This window comes from Acomys russatus, chromosome 22 (assembly GCF_903995435.1).
Source record: "Acomys russatus chromosome 22, mAcoRus1.1, whole genome shotgun sequence".
NCBI classification, from domain to species: domain Eukaryota; kingdom Metazoa; phylum Chordata; class Mammalia; order Rodentia; family Muridae; genus Acomys; species Acomys russatus.
The window spans coordinates 54754260-54775813 of record NC_067158.1 but is presented as its reverse complement, the minus strand read 5'-3'; the positions used below and the strand labels follow the sequence as shown (position 1 = coordinate 54775813).

At 46.7% G+C, this 21554-nt stretch overlaps 1 protein-coding gene across 7 annotated transcripts in view; it reads left to right on the top strand.

The window, feature by feature from the left end:
* The window catches only part of Apbb2 (amyloid beta precursor protein binding family B member 2), a 315732-nt gene that overhangs the window by 130141 nt on the left and 164037 nt on the right, over positions 1-21554 (top strand). For 6 of the 7 annotated variants that reach the window (XM_051165209.1, XM_051165208.1, XM_051165210.1 and 3 more), the window contains one exon: positions 1686-1782. The exons of the other annotated variant lie outside the window; for it this stretch is intronic. The gene's annotated coding sequence lies outside the window, so the exon portion shown is untranslated. The remainder of the gene's footprint in view (positions 1-1685; positions 1783-21554) is intronic. 7 annotated transcript variants of the gene reach the window in all.

The window sequence follows — 21554 nt, the reverse complement described above, 5'->3', positions numbered from 1 at the left end:
CCAGCAGATGCATAGAGCTGCGCGCTGAAGGAATCGGGAGCGAGGAAAGTCACAGAGGACCAGACCAGAGGAGAACTTTTTTTTTTTGACTGTTTTTGTACTTTGTTCTGTTTTCTTTTACCAGGTCTTGAATCCTCTACACCTCAGTTTTCAATGCTGCATACTGAATTTTTTTGGGGGGGGCATCTTTTTATACCTTCTCTGGTATTGTACACCTCAGCTCTACTACCATTGACCTGCAGGCAGTTGATCAAGTTGTCCTCCCTTTTGTATCTAGATCAGCGGTTCACAGCCTGTGGGTCGTGACCCCTTTGGGAGATTGAAGTGACCCTTTCACAGGGGCCACACACCGGGAATCCTGCATCTCAGATCGTTATGTTTCAACTTGTAACAGTAGCAAAATTATAGTTATGAAGTAGCACTGAAAATAATTTTATAGTTTGGGGGGTCACCACAACATGAGGAAGTGTATTAAAGAGTCACAGCATTAGGAAAGTTGAGAATCACTGATCTAGATGTTTCTAACTACTAATTTGTCTCCTCCTTTCCCCGGTCACTTCCACCATCTTGTGTCGTCAGCACCCTGCCTCTCCTGTCTGGATGTTTAACAAGCAGGCTGGCTCGCTATTCTGACTGCTTCCACCCTGACCATTCTAACCCATATAGAGAAAGTGTAATGCATCTGAAACCTACATCTTAGCTATCTGCAACCAGTTCTAGTCAGAGACCTCTGATACAGACAGGTACAGAGTTGCCAGCTGGCTCCAGTCTTTTTCCCTGGCCTGGTAACGCAGGTGTCACTCTTGAGTGAGACCAAGGACAGTAAGACACATGGTGTAATTTCTCCCCACTGCCTTTTCCATTGACTTGGCGCCCACAAGGCTTGGCTAATTCAGTCCAGCCTTAGACACAGCAGATACCCTTTGTTCCTGAATGGCTTCCCTAACCTCTCTTCTTGTCTGGGCCAGAGGCCTCTGCTGGATGGCAACCAAATCATCGCACTTACTACCGCCCTGCAGCAACCGTTCTGTGCAAGACCATCAATCAGCCCAGGGCACCACTGTCCTTAGAAATGGAGGCACCATTTGTAATTTTGTAGCTGAATGTTTGAGTTCGAATAAGGGTACAGCCTGTGTTTTTGGTAATTTAATGTGCACAAAAATTGTGTAAAAATGGCTTGTGCATATGTGTTACCTTTAGAATGCAGCAGAGAGTGGAGGTGATGAATTTAGAAGTGTTTCTCTTCTTTTTTTTAATCGCTTTGAAATGTAGCCTCTCCAATCTAATAAATTTTCTCTTCTTTTCTTTTGAGTTTTTAGAGCATTATTGGCAAGATGTTAGTTCAGGAGTCACAGTGAAGGGCCAAACCAATACCATCATGCCATTGATTAAGAAGATGCAGATTCGTGAGCCTAATGTCCTGGGACTGCTGGACTTTACGTCCTGACCAGGGATTCTCAGGGGCATGTCCTTTTGTCATAGTTGCTGCAGGGGCCACATGGTGACCCTCTGCAGGCTCCATGCCTGCCTGCAGGGACAGATTTCTCGTCCTGCCCGTGACAATGAATAATTCATAAATACGGTTATCTAGAAGGTGGTGGCTATCATTAGCATTTTAATGAAAAAATGTGATCATTATCCTAAGACTTTTATTTCTACCTTTCCCCCCCCCTCTCCTTCAACAGCTAGCTATCCCACTGTTTCCTGAGTCCCCTGCTAACACACTGACTGTCGCTATGGGCAGAAGGTACCCAGAGGCCAACGGATGTCCAGGCAGCTCATGTACGTATCTGTCAACACCTGCATGCCTCTCCTCCTCCTCGTCCTTGTCCTCTTCCTCTTCCTTCTCTCCTCCTCCTCCTCTTCCTCCTCTTCCTCCTCGCTCCCTCTGTCTTTCCTTCCTCCCACTTCCCTTCTCTCTTCCCTTTCTCTCTCTTCTCTCCCTCTCTTCTCTCCTTGTAGAATATCACAAGACACTAACCTGGCAAATGCCTATAAGATATAAATATGAGTATTTAGAAATGTAAGAGAATGTTTTGTTTTGTGCTGAGATTTTGTATCAGATAGTGGGGAAAAAAGGTTCTCTAAATTAGTATTTTTATAACTAAGTACTAATGTAAGACCAGATGGCTCTTTTGTGTATCCATTCACACATAGCCTTTCAAGCAGTTTTCTCCTTTTGATTACAATGGATGAAACAATGTATTAAAACAATAGGAATGCCACAAACTAAAACCACTTCCCAGTGAATGTTTGAATTCCAGTTTAAAAAAGACCCAGTTTAAAAAGATGGTCCTAGAATGGCACCATCGAGGTCTGCCTTTGTTCCGTGTGCTTTGGGTAGGGTGGCTTGGTTCTTGGCTTAGCTCTGCAGGCAGACACTGTGGTCCTCCCTCTGTCTTTCAACACTGGAACTCACATGGGTTTTAGGAACAGTATGCCTGCTCTTCTGATGGTCCCCACCCCCTGACTAATGTGACGTCACAGGAAGAGAATTTCACCTCCCATCTAGTGGTCACCCTCTAGGCCAATGTCCTCAGCTGTCTTACTTTCTACTCCCTTTGGCCTTCCACCTGTGTAGATAATCCAGTTACTTTTAGCACTTCCCTATGGATTCACTAGAATTTTGGCCTCAGGTCAGGAACACCCTGGGTATTGGGTTGTCTTACCCTCAGCACTTGCTTTGCTCCTGTAGCGTAATTTATTTATCCTCACCTTGCAGCCCCATTTCCCAGTGCAGCTCAGGCTTTGTTTTCTCCCTAGGAAGGCCAGACTCCCCTTCGAGTGCTTGTGCAGTAAAGCCTGCTCATTAGAAGCAGTGGCCACGGGAGTGGGCTGCCCATCAAGCAGCAAGCAGGCAGCACCGGGGCAAACAGGGATGTCTCAGAGAGCTCTGCTGTTGCCGGAGAGACGGCTCAGTGTCCAAGGAGCTGCTCTTCCAGAGGACCTGGGTTTGCTTTACAGCACCCACACATGGTGGTTCACAGTGAGCTGTACCAGCAGGCCCAGGGTATCTTTTCCTCTTCTGGCCTCTGATGATACCGCACACATACACAGGGTGTCTGTGCATGCATGCAGGCAAAGCAGCCATGCTCATGAAATAAAAATAAATACACCTTTTAAAACATAACTAAGACAGAAGTTAAGATGAACTGCTTTCGCAAAGAGGCGTCACCAGGGTAACATGGGTACCTGGGTACTGTAGAGAGAAAGGGACACACTGTGGCCAATGCCTGTGGGAGCTGAGGGTGGATCTCTCTATATTTTTAAACTTTTAACATTTTAAGTAGTTATGTAAGTACCTATGTAATCTCTATTTTGTCTCTTGGCCCTCAAAACTTAAGTAATCTGTGCTCTGGCGCTGTCTCTCTCTCTCTCTCTCTCTCTCTCTCTCTCTCTCTCTCTCTCTGTGTGTGTGTGTGTGTGTGTGTGTGTGTGTGTGTGTGTGTTCCCTACCCTTTCTCTAAGGGAAAGCTGGAATAGCATGAACCACTGTCGATCCACTTGCCTTGGCAGGATCTGACCTTTTCCTTCTTGACCTATAAAAATGCTAATTTCGTGGGGTCCACCCAAAAGTGCTGTGAGGGAGATTCTTTCAAAATACTTACATTTCTATTGCTTGGGCTCTCAGGAGAGTGGAAGCAGTCAGTCTGTACAAGAGACCCGTGTTTGTGGACATGATGGCCCTTCACCCCCCCTCAAATCTGGGAACAGACACACCACCTGCTAGCCACGCAGTTTTCTAGAACATAACTGAGGGCCTCTAAGTCGTACACGTCCGTGCTGCCCATGGCTTTCAAGGAAACATCCCTTTCTCTCCTGGGGCAAACTGCTTCTCCTTCCCTTTCACTGGGCCACGCATATGTCCAGCTGGCCTTGGAGTGGAGATGGCTTCCAGTTGCTGTCCCAAGGTTTCTGCTGAGACGACCACTTGCATCTGTTTGCGATGGAAGGACAGTGAGTGGCCCCCTTTTCCAAGGGTTCTGTGTGACCTGGAACTGTCCGTCCTTGGATCTAGAAGGTAGCTCTCACCCTCTTGTTCACGTCTTTGTGGTGTTGTGCCCCCACCAACCCCTCAGCCTCCTGCCTCAGCAGCCTCCTGCCTCAGCAGCCTCCTGCCTCAGCCTCCTCCCTCAGCAGCCTCCTGCCTCAGCAGCCTCCTCCCTCAGCCTCCTCCCTCAGCAGCCTCCTCCCTCAGCAGCCTCCTGCCTCAGCAGCCTCCTGCCTCAGCAGCCTCCTCCTCCTTCATCTGTGTAGCTTCTTTCCCGTTCTCTTCCTCCCTCTTTTGTTTCTCATTTGTTGCTGTTACTCCACAAGGTTTGCCTGTGGAGATCTGCAGCCTAGCTTCTAGGAGACCTCAGACTCAGTGGCCCTTTCTGCTCTCACACAAGATGAGGAAGCTAAGATGACTCAGGGCTCCAGTGCCAGGACTGTGTCCCAGTAGGGTCAGACTGTTCCCTGGGTAACATTTCACAGGAAAACAACAACAAAAATATCTCTTCTGTTTATAATTTTATCATCCAGTGTGATCAGAATAGCAGTCAAGGGTTGGCAGTGCACACGGCTGTACTTTGGGTTGTTTTTTGAGGCTCTTGTGTCGAATCTGAGTTTTCGTTTTCTTTCGGTTCGGGGCTCTGCCTCTCAGCAGTGTCTTTTTACATGGGATGTTGTTCTTCTGCAATGGAATGTAGAATGACATCCTCTGAGCTCCAGAATAAGAAATGAAGTAGGCATGGCTGGTCTTTCCGGGTTTTTTTTTTTTTTAAAGATTTATTTATTTTATGTATATGTGTGTTCTATCTGCATGTACCCCTGCACACCAGAAGAAGGCATCAGATCCCAATATAGATGGGTGTGAGCTACCATATGGTTGCTAGTAATTGAATTCAGGACCTCTGGAAGAGCAGTCAGGGCTCTTAACTGCTGAGCCATCTCTCCAACTTCCCCCTCTCCCCCACCACCCCACCGCGCCTTTTAAAAAACAAAACAGTTATTTGTGCTTTTGGTAATCCCACAGTTTGAAAGTATTCCAGACATTGCTGATATTTATGCGTCATAGTTTATTATTGTTTGTGTCCAAAGGTTTGCCCCTCTGCGTGGCTGAAGCCACCACGGTAGCCATGGACTCATGGATGGTTCCCCAACCGCAGGCTCTGAAAGCCCTGTGCCTTCCCGTTTGCTCACACGTAGTAGCCAAGTTAGTCCATCTGGGCAGTGCCCCTGATTGTGCCACTCCCCTGCTGACAGGGCTGTGGGTTTCCTCACCAGTCAAAGGTCGCCCTGACATATTTGTGTCATCTCCCTTTTCTTTCTCTCTGTCTTCAATGCCCATTCGTCATAATCAGCAGTCAGGACGGTTTGTGTTATTATTTTTCTTCAGCCAAAATCATATGCCAGGTTTGGAACTGCTCCTTGCAGTAAGATGCTCTTTATCCTTTGGCCACTGTGTTGGTCCTCATCAGAGCCCTCCCTGGAATGACAAACCATCATGTTGGTACCCTGCTAACGCCTGCTCTCCTTAGGGTACAGAGAGCTTCCTGGTTTCCCAGCTGGAGGTCCAGACTCTTCTAGCTCCACTTTGCCTCCAGGCACTGGTATCCCCGTTTCTTGTTATCTCGGCATAGATGTGTCTTCTTTCGGGACACGTTGAAGCAGGGGTGAGGCGGGGCAATATCGCTGTCTCTAGCTGTTTCACTGTCCCTGTGTGGTGTTTCCAGAGCCGGATTCCTGGAGCCCGTTCAGGCCAGGGGTAGTCATCAGGGCTCAGGTGCAGTGCTGGCTTCCCCCAGCTTTACTCTCACTCCAACATGGCTGACATCCGCCTTGCATTCCTTCTTGTCCCTGACTAAAACCTAGTCAGCACAAGTACCCAAGAGTACCTCCAGATAGCGTATACAGAAAGAGAACAGCCATAGGACCACATTATATAACACCTGTCCAGACAAAGAGGTTCATAAAGAAAATGCAAACAGTAAAGAGAGGGCAAGAAGTTCACAGTGCTACACGCCAAAAGATAACTTTTAAATGCGTTGTTGAGTTATTTTCCCTACTTTAAGAATGTAAATATGCAGCCTGTTGTGGTGGCACACACCTTTAGTCCCAGCTCTTGGGAAGCAGAGGCAGGCGAATCTCTGTGAGTTCAAGGCCAGCCTGGTGAATCCAGGACAACCAGGGCTGTTACACAGAGAAACCCTGTCATGAAAAATAAACAAACAAAAAAACCCAAAAAGAATGTAAATGTTTCCTTGTTATACTTTCATAGTAAACCAGCACAGCCAGGGTCAGAGGTCATGGTTGTAGACGGCACTGACTTTTCTGCTGTGGAGGGGAACCAGGCTGTTAAATGCTTTGATCTCAGCTCCCATTTTGAAAACATGGCCTAGGTACCTAGAAATGCTAAGGGGTGGGCTTGAACAGAACCGAGGTTCTCAGTCAAGCGATCTGTTCTCTGCTCAGCCCAGGTTTGAGGAAACATTAAAATTTCAGCTAAAACCGGGAGACTGGGTACCGTGTTCAAGGTTGGTAACAGCCAAGTGGGTCTCGATGCCCAGAACAGCCAAGACAGGACGTGGTCACCAAAAGAGGACTTGATAAGACAGTGTGCCCTGTGCATGAGGCAGCCACACAGAATTCTGAAGGTCAGCAAGGCTTGGGGTCCCTGGAGAAGCTCGTGGGTTTTAGTATGAGATTCCATAGATGAGTGGGTGTGAGAGTTGGGAGAGGTTAAAGACAGCAAAACTTAAAGTGACAGCAACACTCACCATGCCTACGTTTTAAAACTGTGTACGTAGCAAACAGCACAGGGAGAAGCCGTGACGAGGTCTCGCATGGCCCTTCCTGGTCTTGGGGACGTCCTTGATCATACGGTATTTCACGAGGATCTTCCTGGTGATCCGAGGTTTTCCCCACATGTGATTGCGAACTTCATTACCTTTTGTGAATAAACCCCAAATTAACAGAAACCCATAGTTTAACATCCAAGGAATTTCCCTTTTGTCCTTTGAGATTAATCACTGCCCACAGTTCTTCTAATATTTTCTTTAAAAAAGGGAAAAAAAAGAAAATGGCTTCCAGGCCACCCTGGGCTGAAACCCAGGTAGGTGTCCGGCTCGTCACCAGAGTCGCTTCCTGCTGCAGGAGACAGGAACTAAAACAGAGACCAAACCCGGACAGTGTGCAGAGCGTGAGAGACCTTGAACACTCAGTCCACACCTCCCCTCAGGCCTCAGGGAGCTATGCAGAAGAGGAGGCAAAAGGATTGTGAGGGCCTGAGGGGATGGGTGACACCAAGGACACAGTGTCTTCCAGACAGGACAGGACCGACCCACTTGTGAACTCACAGAGACTGTGGCAGCATGCATAGGTCCAAGCCAAATGGAGTTCCAGCACTGAGAGGAGAAGTGGACGCCAGTCGCCGTCCCTCACTCAGAAGCTGTCGCCAGCCTACAACCCTTGCAAAGGAAAAATTGGTTTTAGCCAGTGAAGTCAATGGAGTATCACTGGGCATACAAACCACACTCGAGGGTGAGCCTCACGCCCAGAAGTGGATGACCAACACAAAAGGAACCTGAGGATATTTTTGTTTTTGTTTTGGTTTTTTTTTTTTTTTTTTTTTGTTTTGTTTTTTGTCTCATGATGTTGTGTGTGTGTGTTGTGTTTTTAAAAAAAGATTTATTATTTATTATTATGTAGACAGCGCTCTGCCTGCATGTACACCTGCAGGCCAGAAGAGGGCATGAGATCACATTATAGATGGCTGTAAGCCACCATGTGGTTTCTGGGAACTGAACTCAGGACCTCTGGAAGAGCAGTCAGTGCTCTTAACCTCTGAGCCAGCTCTCCAGCCCTGGGGACATTTTTTTTAACCGTACGTGGTTTTTTGCTTGTATATTATAGTTTCTTATTGTGTATGTGTGTGTTTTCTTTTATTCTGTTTTTTGTGGGTAATCTTTTTCTTTTTGGTTTGTTTTTGTTGTTGATTTTTTGGAGTTTTTTCTTTCTGTGGGGGGAGGCTGTTTTTTTGGCCAGTTTGTTTTCGAAAGAGAAAGAAAGTGTGAAGTTGGGTGGTGAGGATCTGGGAGGAGATGAAGGATGGAAAACTGGGACCAGAATATGTTGTATGGAGGGGGAAAAAGTTAAAAAAAAAAAAAAAAAAAAAAAGTAATCAATGCCTGAGAGTGAAATTGTTCAGCTGAAAGGTTTCCTTGCAAAAGAAGCTGCTGAGTGTGTGCAGGGCCCATCTCACTTTAGAAAGGAGAGATAGGGCGGTCCCCAGCAAAGGGACTCTCTTAACTGTCTGCATAGCCTTCGTTTCCTCATATTTCCTAAAATAGAGCATCCCACTGAATGTCCTGTTGCTGTGAAGAGACACCACAGCCATGGCAGTTGGAAATCATTTCACTGGGGCGGGCTTACCTTTCAGAGGTTTAGTCCACTGTCGTCATGGCAGGAAGCATGGCAGTGTGCATGCAGACATGGCAGCGTGCGTGCAGACATGGCAGCGTGCGTGCAGATGGGCAGCTGAGAGCTCCACCTCCAGAACTGCAAGGAGCAGGAAGAGAGAGTGACACTGGGGCTGGCTCAAGTGTCGGAATCCTCAGAGCCCACACTCAGTGACACACTTCCTCTAACAAGGACACACCTACTCCAACAAGCCCACAGTTCTAATCCTTTCAAATAATGCCTCTCCCTATGAGCCTGTGGGGGTCATTTTCATTCAGATTGGCTTCACACTTTACCCTCTGTCTAGTAGCCAAGAATCAGTCCCATTAGGTAACTGTGGGCCTGCATAAAAGATGTCAGTGTTGGGTATGTATCAAAGGTGTGACCTGCTTTCATTATTTCTGGTATATCTTAGTTTGCTAGTTCAAATCGGTCTTTGAAGAGACAGGTGGTCTGACTTTCTATGTGGCAGCAGTGTAGGGAGGTGACATATAAGATTCCTCAGGGTGAGGTTCAAGAGCAGCCGCCTGTGATGGTAGGAGAGGCTCTCGCTGGGAGGTGGGGCTATAGTCTCAGCCTTGTGCCTCTTAGGCTCAGGGCCATGGCCAAATCACCCAACCCAACTTGAGTCTCTCTTTTGACATCTGTAGGCTGAGGAGCTGGACTGACTGCCGGGGAAGTGTTGGCTAAAAAAATTTTACTTTCCGGAGAGAGACCTACAAATGAAGTTTGGCTTTAGGGAGAACCAAGTCAGAGGGAGAAAATCTGCCCAAGGCATAGAACTCAGGATGTTGATGGCTAGTGTCTTAGTCAGGGTCACTATTGCTGTGATGAACCAGGACCAAACACAAGTAGGAGAGGAAGGGTTTGTTTGGCTTAGACATCACTGCCCATCACTGAAGGAAGTCCGGGCAGGAGCTCAAACAGGCCAGGAACCTGGAGGCAGGGGCTGATGCAGAGTGCTGGAGGAGTGCTGCTTCCTAGCCTGCTCCCTCTGGTTTGTTCAGCCAGCTTTCTCATAAAGCCCAGGACTCCCAGCCCAGGGATGGCAAGTGAGCTAGGCCCTCCCTCTTATAGGCTTGCCTATAGCTCCATCTTTTCTCAACTGAGGCTCCCTCCTCTCCACAGACTCCAAAGCTTCTGTCATGTTGGCATAAAACTAGCTAGCACAGCTAGTAAGTCGTGTTTAACATGGGATTTTTAACTGCTTAAAACAGCTGCAGATAGGCCAAGACAAAGACCATTTAAATGAGAGCGATCATAGTCAGGTACCTGCAGTAATTTGAGTGGTAATAGCAGTTAACAGAAATAGAACCATAGTGCTTGGTTTGCAAAACATGTGGATTGGCATCCATTTCCTGGTGCAGTTGTACAAATGCTTCTGATAGCGGAAGTTCTGAGGAGCCATTCTGAATGTGATGAGAGAATAGGACCTGGCCCATGATTAGAGCTCAGGAAAAAACTACTGAGTGATCCGATGAGTACTTTCTGACTTCACACAGCAAGAAGAAGGGGGAGGGTTTTTTGTTTTCTTTTCTTTCTTTCTTTCTTTGTTTTGCTTTTGCACACTCCAACTTTCTCTGTGTCCATCAGCACACTGGGTTCCACAGCGTTGTTTGTGTTCAGGGATGTTTCTTTGTTCTGGCCACAGCCCTTTGGTTTTGCCACTGATGGGATCCTGAAAGGGGTGGCCCAATTTGTCTCAGAGTCATCAGGTGGGTCAGCTTATGGTTAGCATCTGCTAACCATCGGCAGATGCTGGCCCACGCTGAAACTGTGTGTCCTGCTGCCATCCAGTCCTGGCACTGGAGCTTGGTTGAAGCAGAGGCCATTTCCTGTTGTTTTGGGAGGGACATCAGAAGATAGAAGAAGCTTTCTGTTTGGGACATGACTGTTTTGTACGTTGAAGGGTCTGGATGCTTGAGGGGAAGAGTGGAGCTCAGATCACAGGGTGTTTACATTCAACCCGCCACAGCCCAGGGCTTGTCCTGACGTCTCTGCGAGACTGGTGTTTACCTAATAACGATGAGTTTTCAACTGTACCTGAATATGGCCATTTATGATCAAATTATGTCTCATGTCAGCTTAGAGGCGTGGTAGGCCAATAAGGGGGATGGAGCATCTCCCTCTAGTGGAGTGCTGTACTGTGGGAGCAGATGTGGCTCAGGTCAGCTGGCAGGTGGGGAGTCAGAGTGTCATGGATGGCCTTTGATTGTCACATGAAATGGGATGCTGTAGAGGGACCTGACACACTGGATCAGATGAACTAGGGCCAGCAGGGCACATGCCCAGTGAGAATGAAGACTTTGTGTTCCCAATAACAGCAATGTCTAATACGTAGAAACAACCCATGATTCTTCATGTATATTATTTCCATCTCTCTCGTTCTTCCTGCTGCCCCGCCCTCCCCCCACCCCCACCTGAGACAGGGTTTCTCTGTGTAGCCTTGGCTGTCCTGGTCTCACTTTATAGACCAGGCTGGTCTCAACCTCACAGAGATCCTGCTGCCTCTGCCTCCCCAAGTGTTGGGATTATAAGTGTGCGCCACCGCGCCCGGCTTATTTTCATCTCTTGATATGGTTGATACTGTCATCCCTCAATGTCACATGAAGAAACTGAGGCACAGAAACAATAAACATGTTATTTAAAGGTATACAGATAGTGAAGGATATAAAATTTGGATGTAGCTTAAACTTTATATGGTTGATACTGTCATCCCTCAATGTCACATGAAGAAACTGAGGCACAGAAACAATAAACATGTTATTTAAAGGTATACAGATAGTGAAGGATATAAAATTTGGATGTAGCTTAAACTTTTTTAGTTTGAATGCAAACCACAGTGTGCCACCTCCTGTAGGTGGGAGAAGAGTGAGAACTTGAAAATCGCAAAAGCTCCAAGGTCAGGATCTGGTGGGATGATGTTACCCCTATCTCTACTTCCTGTTCCACTGAAATGTGAGGAGGTGAGGAATTCCCGCTGCTAACTCCAACTGCCACAGAGCTGTCTGGCACAGTGGACTGTACCCCTCAAACCAGGAGCCAAAACAAGCCCTTCTCCCTTAAGTGACACTGTCGGATGTCTGTTTAAAGCTGGAGAAATTAGAGATGAAGGATATCAAGTCCTAGGTGATGAGAGTGGGCTTAATGCTGGAGCTGGAGAGATGTGAAGGACAGGGAAGACCTCCAGTGGGTGAGAATGGACTTCAAGTAGACTTTCAGCCGCAAAGCTTTGTGGGTCATAGTCCAGAGTGTGGTGCAATTAGAAAGAGGATTACCAGGCTCACACAACAGTGGGCAGCCACAGCCGATTTTACTGAATGATTTCAACTCAGATCAGAAGCCTGGGAAGCTTTGTCTCAGCTGGAGGAACTGTGTGTATGTGAACTGTGTGTGTGAACTGTGTTCTTGGCGCTCTCCCAGAAGGTGGCCAGAGCAGCGTGTGAGCAGTGGGTGGGTGGGTAGGTGAAGTTGGAGAAGTTGTCAGCGTCATAGTCGAATGGGACTAAGGGGTCTCTCTGAGGAGTATTGGCTGTTTCTTGTGAGTAGTGGGAAGGCACCAAAGGTTAATGAGGCACACAGCTTGCTCCCATAGGAGAGGCAGGATGCTAACTGCTTGCGTCTCCTTGGAGGGGCTGAGGACGGAGCGTGGCCGGGGTAGCGCCTTTAGGGAGAGTCCTTCTTGCCTTAGCATCTTGTCCTAAGCATCTGCGTTGTAGCTCACATGCTCTCCCTGCCTGTGAGGTATGAGGAGCCTGGCCCCAGGCAAAGGTTCCTGGTGGTCACATTTGTGTCAGGGTTCACAGCAGTGAGACTTCATGCCCCTGTGAGCAGCTCAACTGCCAGTTTATGCCTGTCTGTGTATGCAGAGGAAAACCAAGATGTGTGCTTTCAAAGACTTAACTATTCCCCCTCCTCTTCCTGTTATTACTATTGTTGTTGCTGTTGGCATTGATACTTACGACATGTTCTCTTCTGTGTAGTAGGTGCTTGGAGACAGTACCTGGAAATACGATGATTGCGTGCCTTGTTGGGAGGCATCTCTTCCTCCCAGAAGGAGCCTCAAAACAGGGACATAGTAAATCATTTATTCAGTGCCCATAACCCATTCCACTTTCCAACAAAAACTTGGCTGGATTGGGTGTGGCATGTTCCGAGCCTGGCAGTAGATAGTCTAAGTCTAAGATACCACAATTCCAAGGCTCAGTTCCCCAGATTTCCCTGTAGTGAGCACAGCTATGTGACTTGATTTTAACCATTCAGCCCCTAGAATAAGTCCACTGAGATGAGGGTGGGTTTTCAGGCAAAGTGGTTAGCATCCTGATAAAACAAGACAAATTAACCTATGTCCCTCTTCCATTCTTTTTTTCTTGGATGCTGATGAGATGCTGGAATCAGAGCAGCCATCCTGTCATCATGAGGGGGAACAAGAATAAAGGAAAGGTTGGATTGTAGAGATGGCTCAATGGTTAAGAACACTGACTGCTCTTCCAGAGAATCTGGGTTCAAGTCCCAGCACCCAAAAGATAGCATACAACTGTCTGTAACTCCAAGATCTGACATCCTAATACAGCCATACAGGCAAAAAAACAAACAAACAAACAAACAAAACAATGCACGTAAAATAAAAACAAAATAAAATTTAAAAAAAAAAGGAAAGGCAAAGAGCCATATAGAATTAGCTGCCTTTAGAACATTGCTGCTTAGCCACCAGCAGCCCTGAGCATTCCAACTCCTTATTTGTTGAATCTATTCTTATATAGGTTTTCTGATAAAAAACCAAATACAATGTTAGATGTAGTAAATTGAAAGCGATTACGAGCCTTTTCCTATATGCTGTGATGGGTTTGTAAATGTCCATGATCTTCAGGATGACCTTTAGCCTGCTTGAAAACAACTTCTGAAAGGAGAGTTTAATACCTTGTATTGAAAAATGTTCACAGTTGGGAGTGATGAGTTGTGGACTTACAAATGTAATTTTCAGAATAAATGAACTTAGGTGTATGAACTCTCCGTAGCAACTACCGCCGAGCTACTGTTCACCGGCAGTATCTTCTTAGGGTCTTTTTTTTTTTTAATGACAGTCTCAGTTTCTGAGTACATTGTGTGTGTGTTTATGGCTGTGGCAGAAACGATAGCTACACTCGGGGTAACAGCATAAATAGTCTGATGTTTTGAAAATGTGGAGCTCCAACAGGCTTTATTGGATTTCAGGGTAATGGCGTTATTAAATTTTCTACCTCTTTCCAAAATGTGCTGTGGCCAGGCTCCAAGCTGGTGACTTAGAGAAATCTCAGGCTCTGTACATTGATGGGGGGAGGTTTTATGTTGGCTTGCTCAGTCACTCAGGTGGGGTAAAGAAAATAACTGGATTTTCTTCTGTGTCCTGTTAGGCCCTGTGTACCTCATGCAGGGGTGGAAGGCAAGAACAGCTAGTGACACACCTCATAGAGATGGGGGAGGAGATGGGAACTGTGCACCGACCATGAGGAAGAGAAGGTCACCAGAAACAGGGGAGACACGCGTACAGAGAAAGGGACTTGGAAAGTCATCTAAGAAAAGGCCTGCTTTTAGTCATGGCCTAGAAGGATTTAAGTCATTTACTGAAAAAAGAAACCTTGGGGTCACTTCTTTTTTGTTTTTGTTTTTTTATTGTTTGTTTGTTTGTTTCTTTATTTCTTTCCTTCTTAAAGATTTATTTACAGTGCTCTCCCTGCATGTACACCTGCACACCAGAAGAGGGAATCAGATCCCATCATAGATGGTTGTGAGCCACCATGTGGTTGCTGGGAATTGAACTCAGGACCTCTGGAAGAGCAGTCAGTGCTCTTAACCGCTGAGCCATCTCTCCAGCCCTCTTTCTTTTTTATGAGATTAGAATGCAATCGCATCATTTCCCCCATGCCTTTCCTCCTCCAACCCTTCCATGTACCCCTCCTTGCTCTTTTTCAAATTCATGAGCTCTTTTTTCACTAGTCATCGTTATACACATATAAGTGTATGGACTTACGTAGCTATTCCTAAATATATAAATCAATGTGCTCAATCTCTATAGTGTTATCTGTATGTATATGTTTTCAGGGCCGGCCGTTTGGTATTGGGTAACCAGTTTGCTCTTCCGTAGGGAAGCCCGCTTCTCCTGCTCCCAGCATTCCTTAGTTGCCTGTAGTTCTCTGTGTGGGGTTGAGGCTTCCTGGGCTTTCCCCATCCATGTAAGCATGCCATTTGCCCTTCCTTGACCAGCTCATGGTTAGACAGTCATGCGGGTGAGAGACGTAATGGGTATAGCTTCTCACATTCCCAGAAGAGCACCTCAAAGAACCGGAGCCCAGAACCTCAAGACTCAGCCCTGTGTTTGGACTACCTCATTTTCCCCACTGAAAAGGGAATTTCTTGCAGCCCCAAGGCACTTTTGGACAGCATCAGAGAAACCACCGGGCTCGATTCAGTGCCGTCTGGAGAATTCATGGCGCTCTTGCCAGGGACCATAGGCGCATAAATTCAGGACCCCATGAGAGACTGGCCAGGCTGAGCACAGTAGACCAAGACCCTTGCGTGTGGCAAGCATTCAATGGGCTCCAGGGAGAGCTAGGTGTCAAGTCAGGGCCCTGTAGGAATCAGGTGGCAGAAAACATCATGGGACTATGCACTGGGGGTGAACTGGGGTGAATTGGTTTGTTTGGCCAGATTGAGCCAGGATTAAGATGTTCTTAAGGGTTGACAATGGTTCTTGTGTTTTAAGTTGGTAGGTGAAAGCTTTTAAAATAATTAATGATGTGATAATAGTGGTCGTCGTCGTCGTCTTCTTCTTCTTCTTCTTCTTCTTCTTCTTCTTCTTCTTCTTCTTCTTCTTCTTATTATTATTATTATTATTATTATTATTACTACTACTACTACTACTTTGAAAACTAAAATATAATTACATCACTTTTTCCCCTTACCTTTCCTCCTCCTCCTCTGTATCTTCCCGTGCTTTCTCTTGAATTCATGGCCTCTTTTTCTTTCATAGTTACTGTTACACGCACACACTACACATACACACACAAACACACACACACACACACACACACACACGTGTTTGTGTGGCTGCACCCCTACATACAGAAATACAGTCCATTAGTGTTTTTTGCTTGTACATACATGATTTCAGGCCTGACCTCTTGATGTAGGATAGCCAATTGGGGGGGGGGGGGTCTCATCTTCCCCAGGGAAGACTGTTTCTCTTGCTCACAGCACTCTTGCCTGTAGTTCTTTGTCTAGCAACGGGCTATGTAACTTGGCCCCTACATAGACATGTTAGTGTGTAGACATGTTAGCGTGTTAGGTGTTCGTCCTTGTTCAGGTCCTGTTTAGGAAGCCATGCCATTGAGGGATCATGGGTCACGCTTCCCTGTCGTTTCTAGGAGACATAGTCTAATAGCAGGTTACCTGGCCCTTTGGCACTTAAAACCATTCCTCCACCTCTTCTGGAATGTTCCCTGATTCTTAGGTACAGGAATTGGGTTGTAGATGTATCAGTTGGGACTGCATTTTGACTGGCTAGCTGTTTTCTATAATGGTCTACATCTGCAAAGAGAGGTTTCTTTGATGAGGGGTGAAAGGACAGATGTTTGGGATGCAGCTAGGAATTGGGCTGAGCTAGTAAAGTGATGGTACTGGGTCCCCTCTAGGCTCGGTTAGTAAAGTGATGGTGCTGGGTCCCCTCTAGGCTCAGTTAGTAAAGTGATGGTACTGGGGGTCCCTCTAGGCTCGGTTAGTAAAGTGATGGTACTGGGTCCCCTCTCGGCTCAGTTAGTAAAGTGATGGTACTGGGTCCCCTCTAGGCTCAGTTAGTAAAGTGATGGTACTGGGTCCCCTCTAAAATCCATGACCTTACTACCTCCAGGTGGTTGCCAAGGGTCGCAGTATCAGGCATGATTTTCTTCCTGTTGAATGTGCCTTAGAGAGCTCTTGGTTACCACGCAGAGGCAGTGCCACTGGGACAGGGCTAGCATGTTGTGCTGGTCGTAGCACACGGTCTTCACTGTGCGTCCACCGCTCTGAGTGCTTTACACGTGCTGACCTGTGTAATTCCCTCACAAGCCTTAAGCGTCAAGCACTCTGTCTCTTATTTTCTAGTAAGGAAGCTGAGGTGACGTGATTTACCCAGAGAACTAACTGCTCATAGAAAGTGGTGAGGTGGAGGTCAGGAGAGATGGTGTGCCCCCCCCCCCCAAGTCCAGCTCATGATGGCCTAGGGTGTGTGCCTGTGGTGGTGATGGAAGATGCAGGGCGTGTGTATGGAGGGGATTGGGGAGACAGTGAGGGGAAGGCGCATTACAGGCTCAGGTGGGTATCAGTGACTGTGTATATTGGCAGTGGAGGTGACAGCAGGGAAACTCAGCTCGGAGCTTTTCTCAGGGCAAGTTGATGGTGTTAGGACCCTGGTCAACTGTGGGGGCCCAGGAATATTGGGGCAACAGATGGCAGGATACTGTTTGGCTGCCCCCTAGCCCCGCAGATGACTTGGGATAGTAGTAAATGAGACGTATTGGGAGAGTGGTTGCATTAGTTACTTTTTTCTTCCCTGGGACCAAACACCTGACAGAAAGCAAGAGCTTATGAGAATAGGATTTAGTTTGGTTTGCAGTACAGTCCACCATGGCCGGCAAGGTGTGGCAAGTGCTACAAAGCTAGCCTGAGCTGTCACTCCTGCTGCCCCGCCTTCCAGCTAAGTCCAACACCCTCAAAGGTTCTACACCCCAGTACCAGCTGGGCACCAACTGTTCCCACACACAAGACTGTGGAGGACCTTTCATGCCCACACTGAAATAGATTTTAAAGAATCTTACTTTCTTGCTTTGTGACTAACTAACACAGGAGTCTTAACCCAAATTTGGGGGAAACCACCAAGAAAGAAGCTTCTCAAGTGGACGTACTTTAAACTGACAGACGTCCCTAAGCTCTTCTGCCTTAGCATAGTATGTGGCATGTAAGGGTCTCAGCAGCTTTTTGTGTCTCTGTGTGAATAAGACGTGGAGACAATTGCTTGCTATCTACCTCCGCAGTGCACAGACCATACGTAAGCCCACATCACATCAACCAACTTTTTATGTGGGTGTTGGGGACTGAGTGCAGATGCCTATGTTTGTGTGGAAAGTGCTCTCTGCTGACTGAGGTACCTCCCCAGCAGCCCCTTGAGTAGAGTTCTCATGAGGAAAACCAGTGGTGGCCAGGTGGAGAAAGACCTTAGGGTTTCTCTGTGCACACATACTCTATGTTAGGACAAACCCCGGTTCTTTTCTGGGTCCTTAGCCCAGGTCAAGACTGGACATCATTTTCTTCTGTCCTGCTTCCCTCCCAAGGACTGGTCCAATCCACGCATCCTCTCTAAGCCCAGGTCCAGACACAAGGCTAAGAGGCAGCTGATGCCCTTGTGCAAAAAAAAAACCTTAAAATGCCCTGAAGGGGACTAGAAAACATAGGGTTCTCAATCGGGGATGTATTTCATTGCCTTTTCTCTGGGTGGGACAGTTTCTTCTGTCTCATCCCCCTTTCCCCCACCTTTTCCCCCTCCCCCAGCGTGTATCTCTCTCTCTCTCTCTCTCTCTCTCTCTCTCTCTCTCTCTCTCTCTCTCTCTCTCTCTCTCCTAATCAGGCGAGTTTCTGGGTGTGTGAGGTTGGTCAGTGTGACTGCACCTATTTTCGCCTTCAGTTATGACACTCAGTCTCAATGGCCCAGGGAAAGATGATGTTGCCGAGTCCCGTGGAGCTGACGCAGCTGCACAGGGCTCCAGGCTCAGTGTCCCAGGAGTTTGTAGGGAACTAGCCGGTCGTCAGCTCCCATCACAGCCTCTGGAAAGCGGTTTGCAGTGTGGGTTTTGATCCTGTTCTGGCACACGCACACACACACACACACACACACACACACACACACACACACTAACACAGCGGGTCCTTCGTGCTAAGAGAGCAGCAGCCGTGGCAGCAGTTTATTATTCTCGTCCTTTCAGAGTTCCAGAGCCTTCTTATAGGCAGCAAAGCAGGAATCCTCCTCCCAGGTGAAATCCCTCAAGAGGTGACTGCACACAGGAGGAAGTCTCAAGGACAGGAGGGCGCGTTCTCAGAGCAGTAAACATGACTAGCTAACCAAGATAAACACAGACATGGAAGCTGCTAGAAACAGGACATGAAACAGCAAGACAGGCAGGCAGCCCAGTCGGGCCTGGTTCCTACAATTGGTTTTTGGAATCCTTCTTGTAGAAGACTGAATGAGGAAGCTATAGACTAGAATCTGTTTTTTGAGTCTAAATCATAAACATCAGAGGTAGGGCTGGTCCCTTACCTTCCTTAGGAGAGCTGCGTGTTTACTCTGCTGTTAAGTTAATAAGTAGTCAATTTAGGCTCTCAAAAAAAAACAGTGCTTTGTAGCAAATATATAGTGTGCTTAGGTGTGTAGATGGAAAAAGTGTATTAGTAATTATGATTAATGTCCCTGAGAATAAAACATTCAAGTCTGTTTCCACAGAGCACACATTGTATGTGAATTCTGTGTGTGGCGTGTTAAGTGCTTTTCATTGTGTGCACATCACAAAGCTAAACACACACTACTAGCCGAATTAACAGGGTATCGTACTAAACGTGTAGGTTAAAGTTGAGTGTAGCTCATTTTCTGACTTTAGGAGCTACCACTGGAGTCAGATAAAATTTTATTTACTTTCTCTCAGTTGTATTGTTCTGTCTTCCCGAACTGCAAGGAAAAAGGACTCAGGTTTTGCTTGCCAGTGGTCGTTTTCATTTGCCTGTGTGTGAAGATGTTAGAACCTGGAAGGTGTGACAAGGATTGTCCGGCTGCTTCAGTCGCTTCAGGTTATTGCTGACCATCCTAACACACACCGGAGATTCCAGAGATGAAGGCTTCTAAAGGAAAGATAATTGTACTGGATATTTCGGGGGACTTTTCTAAGAATCGATTAGCATTTTGAAGTCAATGCTAATGACTACAGTGCGTATCATCCTGTCTGAGTTGACAGAGACGTACATGGCCCTGTCAGTCTGCGTGAACAGCAGGGGTAAGGACAGGGATCCTGCATGTAGGTGAGCCTCTGGTGGCTTCTCATTGTGACCTTGGGCTTCTCCTGTCTGATCATGTGTCCTTTGAAATGCATCCCAACCTTATATTTTACTTTAAGAAAATAGTTTTTGTGTGTCTGTAAGTTATCTATGCACTTCCCTTTGAGAAAGTAAAGGAGTCTTTATAACATCTTACTGAGGGAGAGATGTAGGTTGTGATAAGATTGTCCTGGGGAGAAAGCAGGAGAGTAAAGGATTTGAGATCGTCAATGGTCTAAAGAACTTAATTCCCGAGGTTTGGGGGTAAGGGTGTGAGTGTGGGTCTGCGGAGAGATGAAGGAGTCAATGCAGACCCAGAGAGAAATTGTGGAAGTGTGTGTCGGGGCTTCCTCAGCTGTGTTGCTGCAGTGCTGCACCACAGTCAGCTAACTTAAAAGAAAAAGAATTTAGCTTGTACTTTTAGAAGTTGTGGCTGTGGTTCCTGCACTGTCTCCATTCTTTTGAGAATTGTGTCACAGCTGTCATTTCGATCTAGAATGTTCCCCCAAAGGCCACATGATGAAGACCTGGTGCCATACCCTTGGTGCTTTTGGAAGACAGGGGTGCCATTGGGAGGGGTGGCTTACTGGGAGGTTTTAGTCCATTCATCTTCATGCTCTCAGAGTGGGCGGTGGAACTCCAGTCTCCTTTTCCTTATCTCCACCCTTGCCATAAGGTGAGCAGCTTTACTCCACTGCACACATCAGCCCTGATGTCATGCCTTGGCACAGGCCCCAAAGCATAGGGGGCAAACCAACTGTGGATTGAAACTTATAAAGCTGTGAGCCAAAACAAACCTCTTTTGTTTATAAGTTAAATATCTCAAGTATTTTGTTATAGTAACAGAAAATTAACAAAGTCAAGTTATAATGGCTACCAATGGGGAGAGTGATGGTGGGAATATCCAAGTGATTGTATTTTAAACCAGAAACAGAGAGGCAGAACTTGGCAAGGGCCAGACTCAGGCTTTTATAATAATCCTCTTGCTGGAAGCACCCAGGAGTTTTAGGAAAATTTGTAGGGTTTTTATTGCTGTGGTTAAACACCATGACCAAAAGTGACTTGAAAGTGAAAGGCTTGTTTCACTGTAAAACTCTCAGGTCGTACTCCATCACTGAGGAAAGTCAGACAGGAACCCAAGGCAGGAACCCAAGGCAGGGACTCAAGGCAGGGACTCAAGGCAGGAATATAGAGGCAGGAATATGGAGGCAGGAATATGGAGGCAGGAACTGAAGCAGAGGCCATGGGGGAATGCATGCTCCTTGTTAGCTTGCTCCTCATGGCTTGCTCAGCCTGCTTTCTTACAGACCCAGGACCATTTGCTTAGGGTTGGCACTGCCCACAGTGAGCTGGGCCCTCCCCCATCTATCATTGATTTAAAAAAAATGCCTGTAAGAGACCTGCCTGTAGTCAGTTTCTCAACTAGATTCCATCTCCCCAAATGATTCTGGCTTGTGTCAAATAAATAAAAACAAACAAACAGAAAACAAACAAAAACAAAAACCAACCAGGACAAAGAGATACTCCATACCTTCAGCAATCCAAGGGACTCCCACTTGGTGCCGCTTCCCAAAGGGCTGACAGTCCACCCTGAGGGTCAAGGCTTTGATGGACTCTTGGGGACACAGCTCGTAGTTAAGCCTTAGCAATGTTTGACGTGAGTGGACAGGACAGAGCATAGACTGAGTCCAGAGGAATGAATCATCAGACCTGTTTGCCTGTATTTGGAGGAAAACAGGTAAAGTAGAAATCTTTCCTTTTTCAATTCAATGTTTCATTTCTCTTTAGAGTCACTTAGAAGTACAAACTACTTTGTACTAAACATTAATGTAATTGGGTCATTCATTCATTCACGGATGTGCTTGTGTAATAAATAGCACTTTATGATCTCTGTGCCCGGCTCTCTTTGTGGCCCTGTTACCTTTAGCTAAGCCTTGGTTAAGAGCATCAGCGCCATCATGTCAGGGTAATGGACCTTCATTAATGAGACATTGAAAATACTGTTCGAGGGGGAAATGCCA